Raw genomic sequence first — 12,597 nt, 5'->3', positions numbered from 1 at the left:
TCAACCTCGTTCTCGGCTCTTCTGCAGCCGCTTTTTTCATACCATTAATTCCTTTCTGGGTCATGCTTCTTTCGACTGGATTACCACTAGACACGTCAGAAACCCCGAGAATGGTAATAGATCATGCCGGCTTCGTTCTTTTCGCCCTGCTTATTCCTCGTTTTTCTCATTTCTCTGCCGCTCCTTTCCATCTCGCTCACTTTTCTTCCAATTCAAAACCGAAACGTGTGAGGAAAAAGAGGAGAGGCGGGGATATGACGTGAAAGTGAAAACGGAAAGAGATGAAAAAAAAAAAAAACTGCAAATACGGAAGATCGAACTTTTCACTCTTTCTATAATAATCGTTTCCTGTGAAATAATTTTCTTTGATCTTCTTCAATTCATGAGTGTCATATTATCGAAGAAAATGAAAATATTTAGTGTATTCATAAGATACACCGATGTTTGACATTATTTTTCCAGAAATTAGCTGTTGATTAAATTATTAGAAATAATTTTTATCACATTTTTTGTATCGGCCATCGTAGATGTTACGATAAAGAGCGCATTCGCAAAATTTATTTATAACTGACGATTCGACGAGATGCTTCGTAATGAAAAAAAAAAAAACAAACATTTTGTCGGCGACAGAAAAAACGAAGAAAAAACAAAGCTGCATTGGAACAAAATTAAATCCAATAAGCCTGCGTTTATAGTGTCTATGATCTCGGAATTCTTTTCCTCACCAATCCAAACCCATATAATATTAATTCCTGCAGCAGAGAGAGAGCAGAATTCAAAATTCTCACCAATATAACTTCGCGAGTGTAATTTACGAGGGATAAATCATCCCCTCGCGATATAAACGTGGTTTATCGTTATTCACACGTGGCGTAAAACCGAAAACGCATAACACCTTGTATAACGTTGTTGGGAAAATAGGGAATGTATGTATATATATGTATATATATATGGGTATTCCGGGCGAATATTTTTAATTTTTAGGCTAGAAAATTTCGATATCCGATACAAGATTTTTGAGAATTATTTGTGACTTTAAACGAGGTACGTCGAAAGACATGTTGGTATATAAAAATCATGGGTGAAACAAATTTACTAAAAAAAAAAATCCGACACAAATCCGAGTGCTTTTTAGGGTAGGAACAACAGTATAAAAAATCATGGATCATATCCATGAGATCGAGGGTCAGGCCTTGGTCGATTTGGCATGGAATGCCTCATATCTATAATATAGCACATACAGAGTGAATTGCCAACGACCGAATGACCCGTTGTCTGTTTCGATTTAACGCGCATGCGCTACGAACCGAGAGCAACTGTTTAATACCTACCAGGTTGACCAACGGTCACGAACGTAACCTCAAAAATTTTCTGAAGTACAAGGTTTCTCTTCGAACAGAGTAAACAAGCGATTGATCACTCTTTTGGAGCGACACTAGACACTTTGCCGCAAAGAATGAATATTTTCACTCCGATGTACGGAGTGGTTTATATCGTAGTCTAACCGTCACTCCAGAAAGAGCTGAACCGTGACGAATAGAGACGTTTTCCCTTTGCGAATAAACTGGTGCTCTGAATCACGATAGATAAATTTTATTTGAAAAACAACAGATTTTGGCTACGCGCAACTATTCTTTATTTAATATCTATTATTGGCTACGTTATTGGCAAGAAAAACTCGACTACGTAATTGTTTTCCAAAAGTGAGGTTATGAGACTTCAAATTCACGAAAAATTGATAAATTCTTTGGAAACTTTTATCTTACAATTTAATAGCGTTACTCTGCATCGTCATTTGATGGTTATCATCCATTTCCCTGTTTACGGGATTAATCGAAGGATGCACGTATTTTTTAAGAAGCTTCGAGCCAGATTGAAAACATTCACTTGAATTTGGCTTCAGATATCTGCTATGCGTAAAGCAAAACTTTACTATCAAGGAGTGAAAATGAGAGCATGAAAAGCAAAAATGACATTATAAAATAGTGCAGACGTTACTCGAACGGCGTGAAAACGTCAATCGCGAAATCAGAGGAAGTTTCCTTTAATCTATTATACTTAGATTCGAGCAGTTTTCATTACCGTTTGGAGTGAATTATCGCTCCGAAACATTTAGAGAGTATTAGAGGTACACAGCGATGAACGCTCGTTCGAACTTATGACGGTTGGCCAACCTGGCGAGCATCTGTTTTCAAATTGTAGCGCATGCGCGTCAAATTCTCGTAAACAACGGAGCATTCGGTCGTCAGAAATTCACTCTAAATAAAATAAATACAGAGAATAATTGAACGGAGGTGAACAATCGCGATTGAAATTGAAATCGAAATCGGAATCGAAATCGAAATAGGTAGCGTTAATTAATTTTCACCACAAAGCAAAGGAGAGAGAGAGAGAGAGAGAGAGAGAGAGAGAGGGAACCGCAAGTCCTAATACAGATTTCTGTTAACAGGGTGCAATTAAAGACGAGTTGATTGGAATCAACAATTAGCATTTATACTGAACTTTGGGGTGGTTGGGGGTTGGGGGTTGGGAGGGGGAGGGGGAGGGGGGGGGAGGTAATTTCGGCGTCCTCTGATTTCTCGAGGTAAATCGTCCCTTCGACCTGCACCTTCTTCATTCCCCGCACCTGCCGCTTCGAGTGGGGTGGAAGGAATCAACCCTCGTCGAAACTCGGCGATCCCACGTCAGACAGAATCACCTAGCATCGATCTTTCTATCAAATTCACCCGACATTCCCTTTCCTCCCTTACCCTCCGATTCCCGACTTCGCCGATCTGCACGTCCTGCACCGAATCCCACGTAGCCACCCACACACACACCGTGAAGGCTTATTATTATTTGAACCAAAAATATCACCCCTCGTATCTTCAAACCCCGTCCTATATATGTCCGTGGGCGTTGTAAACAAATTCCTCGAATTTTCCCACGCGATCTAGGTTTTAATATCGGTTTTTTTTTTTTTTTTTTTTTTCTTTTCGTTTTTTCCTACTTCTCATTTCTCTTCTCACTCCCTTTTCTTATCTCTTTCTCTTTCTATCCTAGCTGCAACGCCTCTTGCATACCTTATCTCGTGATATATTTCGGGCTGTTATATCAAAGCGATAAATAAATCGCCAAATGTGTATCGTGATAAAATTCAAATAAATTTTTTTCAAAAATTACGAATATGTGAGAAAATAAAGAATATGAAAATTGTGGTTTTTGAGACAGGACGAAAATATAACCGAAATACTTTTATTGATAAACTTATTACGTTAAATACTCAACACGTTAAATTCTGAAAATTATGCTCACAATGGGTGCTTTATGTAAATAGTCTAAACTTTATTCAAAAAACATTATTAGTACACCTAACGTGGCGTAAAAGGATATTTAATCTGAGAGCTAAAAATTGAGATCGCATCGCGTAATTCGTACAAAATTTACGCGAAACTTGTATGAATTTATAATTTATAAGTTTTCTATGATAAATAACTGAATTAATAGAAATTATTAACCTTTTTTCACGTCTGAAAAAGTGTCCATTTATGATATCACCTTAAGTGTGATTAACTAAACGATTAAGTTTGGTGGAAAATTATCAAAGGTACTGGAAAACTGAGAAGGTGAATGATTGAATGGATTTTTTCAAGTTCTTGATATCTCCGACAAAATTTAGATGGCATACGAATTACATAAATTAACGAGTTTAGATTTTGAATCGTATCGGAATTAGTGATTATTTGAAATTTATTCTGCTTATCATACGTGTAAAATTTTCTTGAATAATATCGGAAATCGCATCGATGTGAAAACAATGTCGACATTTATAAAGAATCGCACAACCGCAATTATGAAACAACAAACAACCAATATGGTTCAATTTTTAGAAAGCCCGATGAATCAAAAAAAGACGAGAAATTTTTTTTTTTTTACCTCCGATAAAGAATTGCACAAAAATCTATAGAACTGATTTTCACAGTTACAGTTTATTAAATCAATTAAAAATCTCAAAATGCTCGCGATCAGCTTTTTGAAATTTTGTAGGCGAAATAAAATTCTCTGAAAAAAAATAAATAAATCACGCAAAAGTTCGTGAGGCAAAAAAATTTCACAGACGCGAGCAGAAGAACGGATTTGTAGGATTTTGAAAATAAAACATCAAAGTGATTCTAAGAATCATAATAATTTATTACGGATTTAGGAAAAGGGTCTGTAAAAAACGCCGACTCCTTATCCCACCCACCCCCAAAAAAAAAACTAACAAAAAATCCGAAGAATATCAAACGCGACATTTGTCATGCATCCCCCCCTCTATTCCGAAACTCTGTGATCTGCGGTTTTTCGGTTGGTTACCCTTGTCCGTTAGTCGAAGGTATATACGCGTATGTATCATGTAGGTACCGAAGCAGATACAAGCCATAAACATGTATGCAGACAGGTGTGTACATAGCGGCGAACCAGTCGGTCGGTGTATAATTCGAGCCCTTCGGGGGAGGGGTGGACGTTGAGCAGGCACGCTTATTTCAAGGGTCAACAATATTCAACTCTATTCTCGAAATCCCCAAGGCGTGTGCATGCCTGCACACAAAACATCGCTCACGATTTGACGCATGTTTGCTCTCCGGTGCAGCCGAGTGCATCGGCTCCGAATTTAAGGATCGGAGGGAAGTACAGTGTGGTGAAAAATTTGTCGATTCGAAAACATGGCGGAACGAGAATCAAGTTGAATCTGGTTCAGGAAAGTCTCTGCGATGCGGATAAGAAATTTTTTAACCGTTTGAATGTTTTTTTTTTTTTTTTTTTTTTTTTTTAGGGTCACCGATTGCGAATCCGCTACAAGATTCGCAGAAATTCAATATGGCGGCGAAAAATTTAGAAAATTTTGGAACTTTGATGAAAATGATTACACACGTTCACTGTCTGAAATAAAGAATAAGATTTATCGAGAATAACGTGTGTATACCTGGGAACTATATCAGATTCGTGATATAATAAATAAAAAAAACTCGAAAATCCATAAGTGCACATTTTTCATCGATATTTAATCAGTGACCCCGAAAACTACCGAGTGAAAACTTTTAAGGATATTCGAGTCGAAGATTTGAAATTCGGTGTCCGCCATCTTGAGTCCGTCATTTTGAATTTTGAAAGTCTGAGTTCGGATTCGTAATCAGCGACCCGAAAAACCCCCCATGTGTCATTTTCGGCAAAATTCTACAATTTCCTACATTTTTCGCCGCCATCTTGAATCCGCAATTTTGAATTTTGAAAATCTGAGTTCGGATTCGTAACCAACGACCCGAAAAGCCCAGTTTCACTGAATCTCAAGTTATTTCCTCGGATAGATTCTTCAAAAGTGAATTTTTTCCGAAAAAAACGTAATTTTTTTAGTTTGCTTATTTATAAACCTTACATTACGAACAATTATGCTAATTAGACTGTATTTTCTATGTTCGTTCATTACTAAAGTAACTAAAAAGTGCAAACAACCGGATCTTAATACGCAAAAAAAGTAAGCAACTTGGAAAAATTTGAAAAAATCGCGGTCAACACTAAGCTCTAAACTTTTTTTTCTCTTTCACGTTAGCGTGGAATATATTCTTGTGGAAATGATTTTTGTAGATTTGAGCCTCGTCTTTTGATTCTACACAATCGTCCCATTGCTAATAAATGTCGATATACTCGTCTAAGGTATCAAATAATATTTACAGATATACAAAGGTGGGCGTCTGAGAAAGCTTGCGAGATTCGAAGTAACGAGTCGGTATCCGAAGGGCGTCGATTCGATTTCTCTTCGCAAATTAGGTTCTCTGAGTATCGGAGTATGAGAAAAGAAACGAGGAGAACGAGCTTTTTTGGTTTCTCGTTTCACGTTGAATTTCCCACCGCTCGTTACGCAACGCGTTTCACAATTCGACAGTCTCAAATTACGGCAACATTTTTCATGCTTCTGATAAAACAGAGTCCAAACGTGAGTTCTCATAGATATAAAAATCCTTCCCAATTACACGTGCGAGATTCCATCCGAACCCAACCAAAGCCTGATACTCGCCATTTTTCAGTTCGTTCAAAATTTCTTCCGCAATTATCCCAACTCTGAAACGTTGCGCCGATTATTTTCAGATCTTTCATACAACTGGTTAATCATTCACAAATGTTGAGAGTGATTTTGAAAAGAAATTTTTTCTCAAATTCTCTAGAAACTATTTTCTATTCCAAATATTTCAAAATCGGGTCCAAAATTTTAATAAAAGATCCTTTTTAAAATGATTTTAAACATTTATGACTAATTCAACAGTTGAACAAGGAATGTGAAAAAATTCAGGATATTGTTTCAGAATCGGGAAAATTGCAGCAAATTTGTTGAACAAAATCAGAAATTTTCAGGGTCAGACGTCGGTCGGATTTACATGAAATTTCCCATATACAATGATTTTTAGATCCAGCCTAAAAGATGCCTCATTAAGCCACGTGACTCTATCCAGATTAATAACCTGTAAAAAATTGCACTCGTTCAAGTTTCCGCTCCTAATATTTCAAAATAATCTTACGGGTACATTTTGAAAATTAGACTGGCATCGTTTTGACATAAATAACAATGAATTTGTTTCAGCAGATATTGGTAGGTCGATTTCGCTCTACGATTTTGAACAGAACTTACAAAAAGTTCTGATTTTGTTTCGTGGTCATGGCTTCTGAATAACGGGCGTAAAAAAGTCGGTACAATTTTTAACGACATTTCAATCATCTACACGATTATTTTTACGCAAACCCGTAACGAATATATATATATATATATATATATATATGTATTCTCCACGTGTCGTTTGAATAAAAATAAAATAATCACATGCCACGAAGCACCTTTCAAAATCGAAAAAATCCTCTACTTCCAAAATCAGAAAAACAAAAACACAAACAAGAAAAGGAAAGGATAGCGTCAGGAACAAACGTGACGAGGTTATATATTCGATTAGAAATTTTTTGTGTTTTTCAGCAAACATATTTTCTCTCTTCTTCATCGAGAGGGTTTTTTTTTTTTTTTTTTTTTGTTCAGTTCGTTCGGCAAAAAGTAACGTTTAGACCTTGTTCCGGTAAAAATTAAAAACAAATCTAACAGGTTTCCCTTATTTGAAACAGTCCAATCAGCATCTGGTCAGCCCCGATTATTTCCGCAACCATCTGGGAGAACTTGTTCCGTAGAAACGGAAAAAAAAAAATAAAAAAAAACGTTCGACTTGGAATCGCGAAGGCGATAACCGTGACGCATATATATGCGGCATGTAAAAATTACCTCCCTCCTCAGTTATCCGTCAAAGTTTCGCCCCCCTCCCCGATTCTAGACTAACCCCCTCGTCCGTCCCTTCCTGACGAAAATCCGTATAACCTCGAAAGATTTGAGAAGTTTTTCCCTATCAATTTCAGTGAGGATTTTTCTCTGCCAGCCAACCGGTGTACCAACGTATTCCCCACATATATATATATAACCTGCGCACAACTGGCTAAGATTAAAAAACTTTCTCGCCAAATGCAATTACAGATATATAATATATATATATATACATATATACATATACGGTGTGTGCTTGTGTGGGTTTTGATGTAAACGTTTTCAGCAAACGTTGAGATTTCTCCCTTCTCCGATGACGATTGATCGACGAGAAAAAGAGGTGAAAATTTACAACGCAATTTATACACGTGAAACGTTTGTATTCGAGGACTATTTTCTTGTTTTTTTTTTTTTTTCTTTCAGTTTAGAAAATTTGATATCTCAAGCTTTTTCATCGTATTTCAAACGAATAACAAATCTTCAGACGTACTCTCTCTCTCTCTCTCTCTCTCTATGGGAATGAAAAAACAAAATAATTAGTTACAAAAAGATTTGCAAGACACGAAATAAAATGATAGACAAAGAGAGAGAGAGAGAGAGAGAGAGAGAAATTATCTCGTCGCATCTCGAGCTTCCTGCCGGGTGTTGTTATATTTACTTACTTTTTTTTTTTTCATTTTTTTATCTTGCCGCAAAAACGTGACAGAAACGCGAGAAGCTGTACATTAGAGGAGAAAAAAAAAAAAAAAAAGAAAAGAACACGAAGGAAAAAAAGAGGTTGAAAAAAATGAAAAGAATAGGTTATACGTGAGATTACGAATTCTTGGTGTTTTTTTTTTTTTTTTTTTTTTTTTTTTTTTTCAGTATCGTTACACTATTCCTCCTCTCATATCTGTTCCGTAGCGGTTTTTTTTTTTTTTTGTTCGTTTTAACTGAGCTCTTTTCCCTACACGTGTATCTCGCTTTACATTATTTCGCGTAAAAATATCCAGGCGGTATAAAAATGTTGCGTGAATTTACAACGAGTGTCTTTTTGTGACTTTACGTGTGTGCGTGCGTGCGTGCGTGCGTGCGTAGATACAATCGCTAGAATATTTCGGCAGTTACGGGCATCCCCTAGAATATTGTGTAGGTATTCGACTAGGGAGACCCAAGACGGGGGCTGACGTTATGCATCGCAAATTCTCCGCGGCGGGTGAAAAGTGGCGATAAATGATGCCGGAGCGGTAGCGGAATTCGGTTGAATACGTAATACGATCTGTGTGCATGTGTGCGTGCGTGAAAAAATATGCCTGCCTTGCAAAAACAACAACAAATACTGCACACACGCACACGCACACACACACACACACATATATACATACACGGGGTATTTCACGCCAAATCGACCCGGATCTACGATCCTCGACCTTTTTGTATGATTGTTTCGACTTTCGCGTTGAGCAATAATTTTTGTTTTTTTTTTTTTTTTTTTTTTTGGCGTAATGTTTCGAATCCATTCGAACTAGGCTAAAATTTTTGAAAACGACTATTTACAGACGCAATTTGAATATTTGAAGGAGTTTTGAAAAATTATTCGACAGATGTGAAAAGTTTTTGAGCCTTGAGCCAGATCAGTGGCTCGGTGTTTCCTTGTTATTTTTTTCCGGCTCGTTTTGAACATAAAATTGAGACATAAGAAAAAAAAAAAAAAATTTGATCGAAGAATCGGTCTACTGTGATGGATAGCTGCTCAAACATTTTCTTTATACGTGACATCGGATATATTTTTCGAAATTAACTCAGATTTTTCAATTGCGTTGATCAGTGTTGATGTTTTCAAAAATTTTAGCTACTTACGATGTATTCAAAAAATTTGTACGATAAGGATTCGTATTTTCGACGGTCAGAACAGCGATATAAAAAATCGAACGTCAAATGGGACAGGTCAAGGATCGGATATCGTCGCAGAAGATGAACGATTGGGTTTTAAAGATTATGCATACCTGCAACAATCCGTTCCGAATTAAGAAAATATGTTTCTAATTTGCGGCAAAGAACGTTTATGATCGTTAATTTTTTTTTTCTATGTACAAGCATAATATGGAATAGTTTAAACTGTGTTCAAAAATGATGAGATTTTTCTTTTATTTAATCATTATATTAGCAACGTCGGGACCTTTTGATACCGTTTGTTCGAAATAACTAACTCGTAGGCAGAATTGGGCAGCAGAAATTACTTTCGTCATTTCATTACCCGTAAATTACAATTACTGTGAATAACTGTAATATTTAGTAACTAATTACAATTGCGGGAAATAATCATAAATTTTGATTTACCAATTACAGTTAGTATAAACAATTGTAATTTTATGATTATCAACTACAATTACTCGAAATAATTGTAACTTTTTTGTTGTCAATTAAAATTACTTGAAAAAATTGTAATTTTTTTGCTACTAATTACAATTACTTGGAACAATTGTAATTTTTCTGTTATCCATTACAATTAATGGAAATGATTATGTTTTTTTTTCAAATTTCAATTGTTTTTCATAATTTATTTAAACAAATTACCTTTGGAAACGTAATGTCGAATTCTCAACATAATTTCAAATTCCGAAAACATCGGGAACTTCATGGAGCTTACGTATTCACATTGACTGGTCAAGCAAATTATTTAAACAAATTAATTTTTCAAAGTAATGTGAAATCCTTGATCAGCTACCCAAAAAACTTTGGTAACCATAGCCCATTCACATATTGACTGTAAAAGACTCGTTCCGATCACACCATTTGAATACTCCAAAAACGGAGTAAGTTTATTTGTCTATTTGTTATTATTTCACAGGAATAACGTTAGAGAAAAAAATTCAATTGGACCACATCGTGTGGTTTACAATTACTCAAAAGAATTTTAATAATGTCTGATTTAATTACAATCACTGAGGATAATTGAAATGATTTCTGATTAAATTCCAATCACTGAAAGTAATTTTGATAAACTTTGATTAAATTCAAATTACTCAATGTAATTTTAATGAAATCCAATTCAATTACAATTACTGGAAATAATTTCGATGGACTCTGAGTCAAATACAATTATCAAAAGTAATTTCACTGAACTCCGATTCAATTATTATTACTGAAAATAATTTTAATGAAATTCAATGTCGATAAAAATTATCCTTAGTGATTTGTAATTGTTAATTTTTTATTACAATTTTGCCCAACACTGCTCGTAGGAGACCTTCTGAAAAAAAAAAAAAACAAAAAAAGAAACGCAACCTAAATCAGTAAAATTTTATCACACGTTAATTGAATCGCAAAAAATCGCATTGAACGAGGCGTCTTTTATACCTAATTTAGTGAAAAATCCATAGACTTTGGGTGTTTGTTTATTTTTCGAAGTGTATAAAAAAAAAAAAAAAAAATAATTGAAAATTCCCCCAAGTCTTAAACAGTCCGATGTATATAATTCGCCCTAATTCTTTATTTTTTTTTTTTATTTCTTTTTCACTTCAACTTTTACATCACACAGCGCAGGGGAAAGCCTCGGTATTTACTTGTCGCGTAAATATAAACACAAAGCGGTAGGAGCGGAGAAGTTGAGTGGAAGAATGGGGCGCGAGCATCGGGGAACAGGAAGAGGAGGCTGAAGGGATCTGAGGGGTTGAAAAGCGGAAAAGAAGGGAGGAAAAATACTTCATACATATATAATAATGCTCGCGTGTATCTCTCATACATATCTTACGCACGCGTATAAAAGTGTGCCTACTCACACCCTGACATTTCTTTTATTTCCTTCTCTCTCTCTCTCTCTCTCTATCTCTGTCACAGTCACGTGTCGCTCTCCAAAGAAGCTCGTTTTATACTGCACCGTATACGATCTACGTATGATTTATTCCGCTGCTGCACTTTAAACGATAGGTTGTCATATAGGTATACAATACAATAAAACATCCATATATATTTTACATACAAGATACGTGTATAGATAATAGCAAATATTCGCGTTTTTTTTTCCTGCAACTGTTTGCCACGCATTAGTGTTTGCTATCTTCGGAATATTGAGTTTGATTCGGTTTTGTTTGTTTTTTTTTTTTTTTTTTTTATTTGTTTATTTATTTTTTTTTTTTTTTCTATCCTCATCGAATACATTGAAGAGAAGAAAAACAAAATTCTACGTGTAAAAAACGAGGAGCAATTCTGTACGTAGCGTGATATTTAATGTTTATATACATATAATACGAGTGAAATAACAAGGTTCGGCCCAATTAGTCGAAAATAAGCTTTGTTTGCTTTCAATTGGGTTTTCTGTCTACATTCTGCCGAATCGACGCATTTGTGTTTTCACTTGATCGATCATTTTGTTCGACGAATATTAAATCGAAAACATTTCGAACTGAAATTTTTTCAGGTATTCTAACCGTAAAAGAAAATATCGACCTAATTTTTTATTGTTGGGTTGCAATAAAAAAAAAAAAAAAAAAAAAAAACGTATCCAATTGCGAGTAGAAAGAGAATGAATGAAAATGGAGTCAAATAATTCGAACAGTCAGTTTGCAATAATTCAGTTAGTAATCGACAAACCTTACTTCGTAAATTAAAATTACAACTGCTCCGATTCGGTGAAATTTTTTTGCTACTTTCGAGTGAATCTGATTTTAACCTAAGAAAAAAATTCCTATACAAATTATAACTAGATTAAGGTAACGAGTAGTAAATACTCTTTGTAACATCGAGGCGTCGAGTATATCACGAAACGTTTCGCATATATATACTAAGTGTATCGGAGTTGTTGTGATTGACGTCGAATCGACGAGTCGAAACATCTCGGCAGAGTTTTGCGCATGCGCGAACCGAGACGGAATCGAAAAGCGAAGTGCCGATAGCGAGCATCGGTTTAGTCTGAGTCTGACCTGCCAGAGAGCAGCACGTGAGTTTCACGGTTACCTCGAAAATCGTTCACGCGGCCATTTGCGATGTTTGTACTAGTCGCGAAGAAGTGACGTATTGAAAATCTGCTCGAAACGCAGCGATGCTAAAAACCGAAAGCGCGTAAGCTTCTTAAACACAAAAACAAATCGTTATCGAAAATATGATTGATCAAAAATTTCGAGTACTAATTTTTTCCGATCAACCGATCGATCCACCCTGGTTCTAATCAGTCGTTTTTTTTTTTTTTTTTTGTACAATCAATCGATTGGCGTGTAGAAAAATCGTATTTTCGATTTATCGGTTATTATCACACTCGTAACGCGCAGGTTTATCCCAAGAACGTAACAACTGTTTAATTTCGCGCG

At 35.6% G+C, this 12,597-nt stretch overlaps 1 protein-coding gene across 2 annotated transcripts in view; it reads left to right on the top strand.

Annotated features, from left to right (window-relative positions):
• Window positions 1–12,597, top strand: part of LOC124219151 (uncharacterized) — a 203,866-nt gene that overhangs the window by 83,980 nt on the left and 107,289 nt on the right. The window lies entirely within an intron of this gene.

Source organism: Neodiprion pinetum, chromosome 5 (assembly GCF_021155775.2).
Source record: "Neodiprion pinetum isolate iyNeoPine1 chromosome 5, iyNeoPine1.2, whole genome shotgun sequence".
Lineage (NCBI taxonomy): Eukaryota > Metazoa > Arthropoda > Insecta > Hymenoptera > Diprionidae > Neodiprion > Neodiprion pinetum.
Note: the sequence above shows the minus strand (reverse complement) of the source record. Positions and strands in the feature narration are given on the sequence as shown.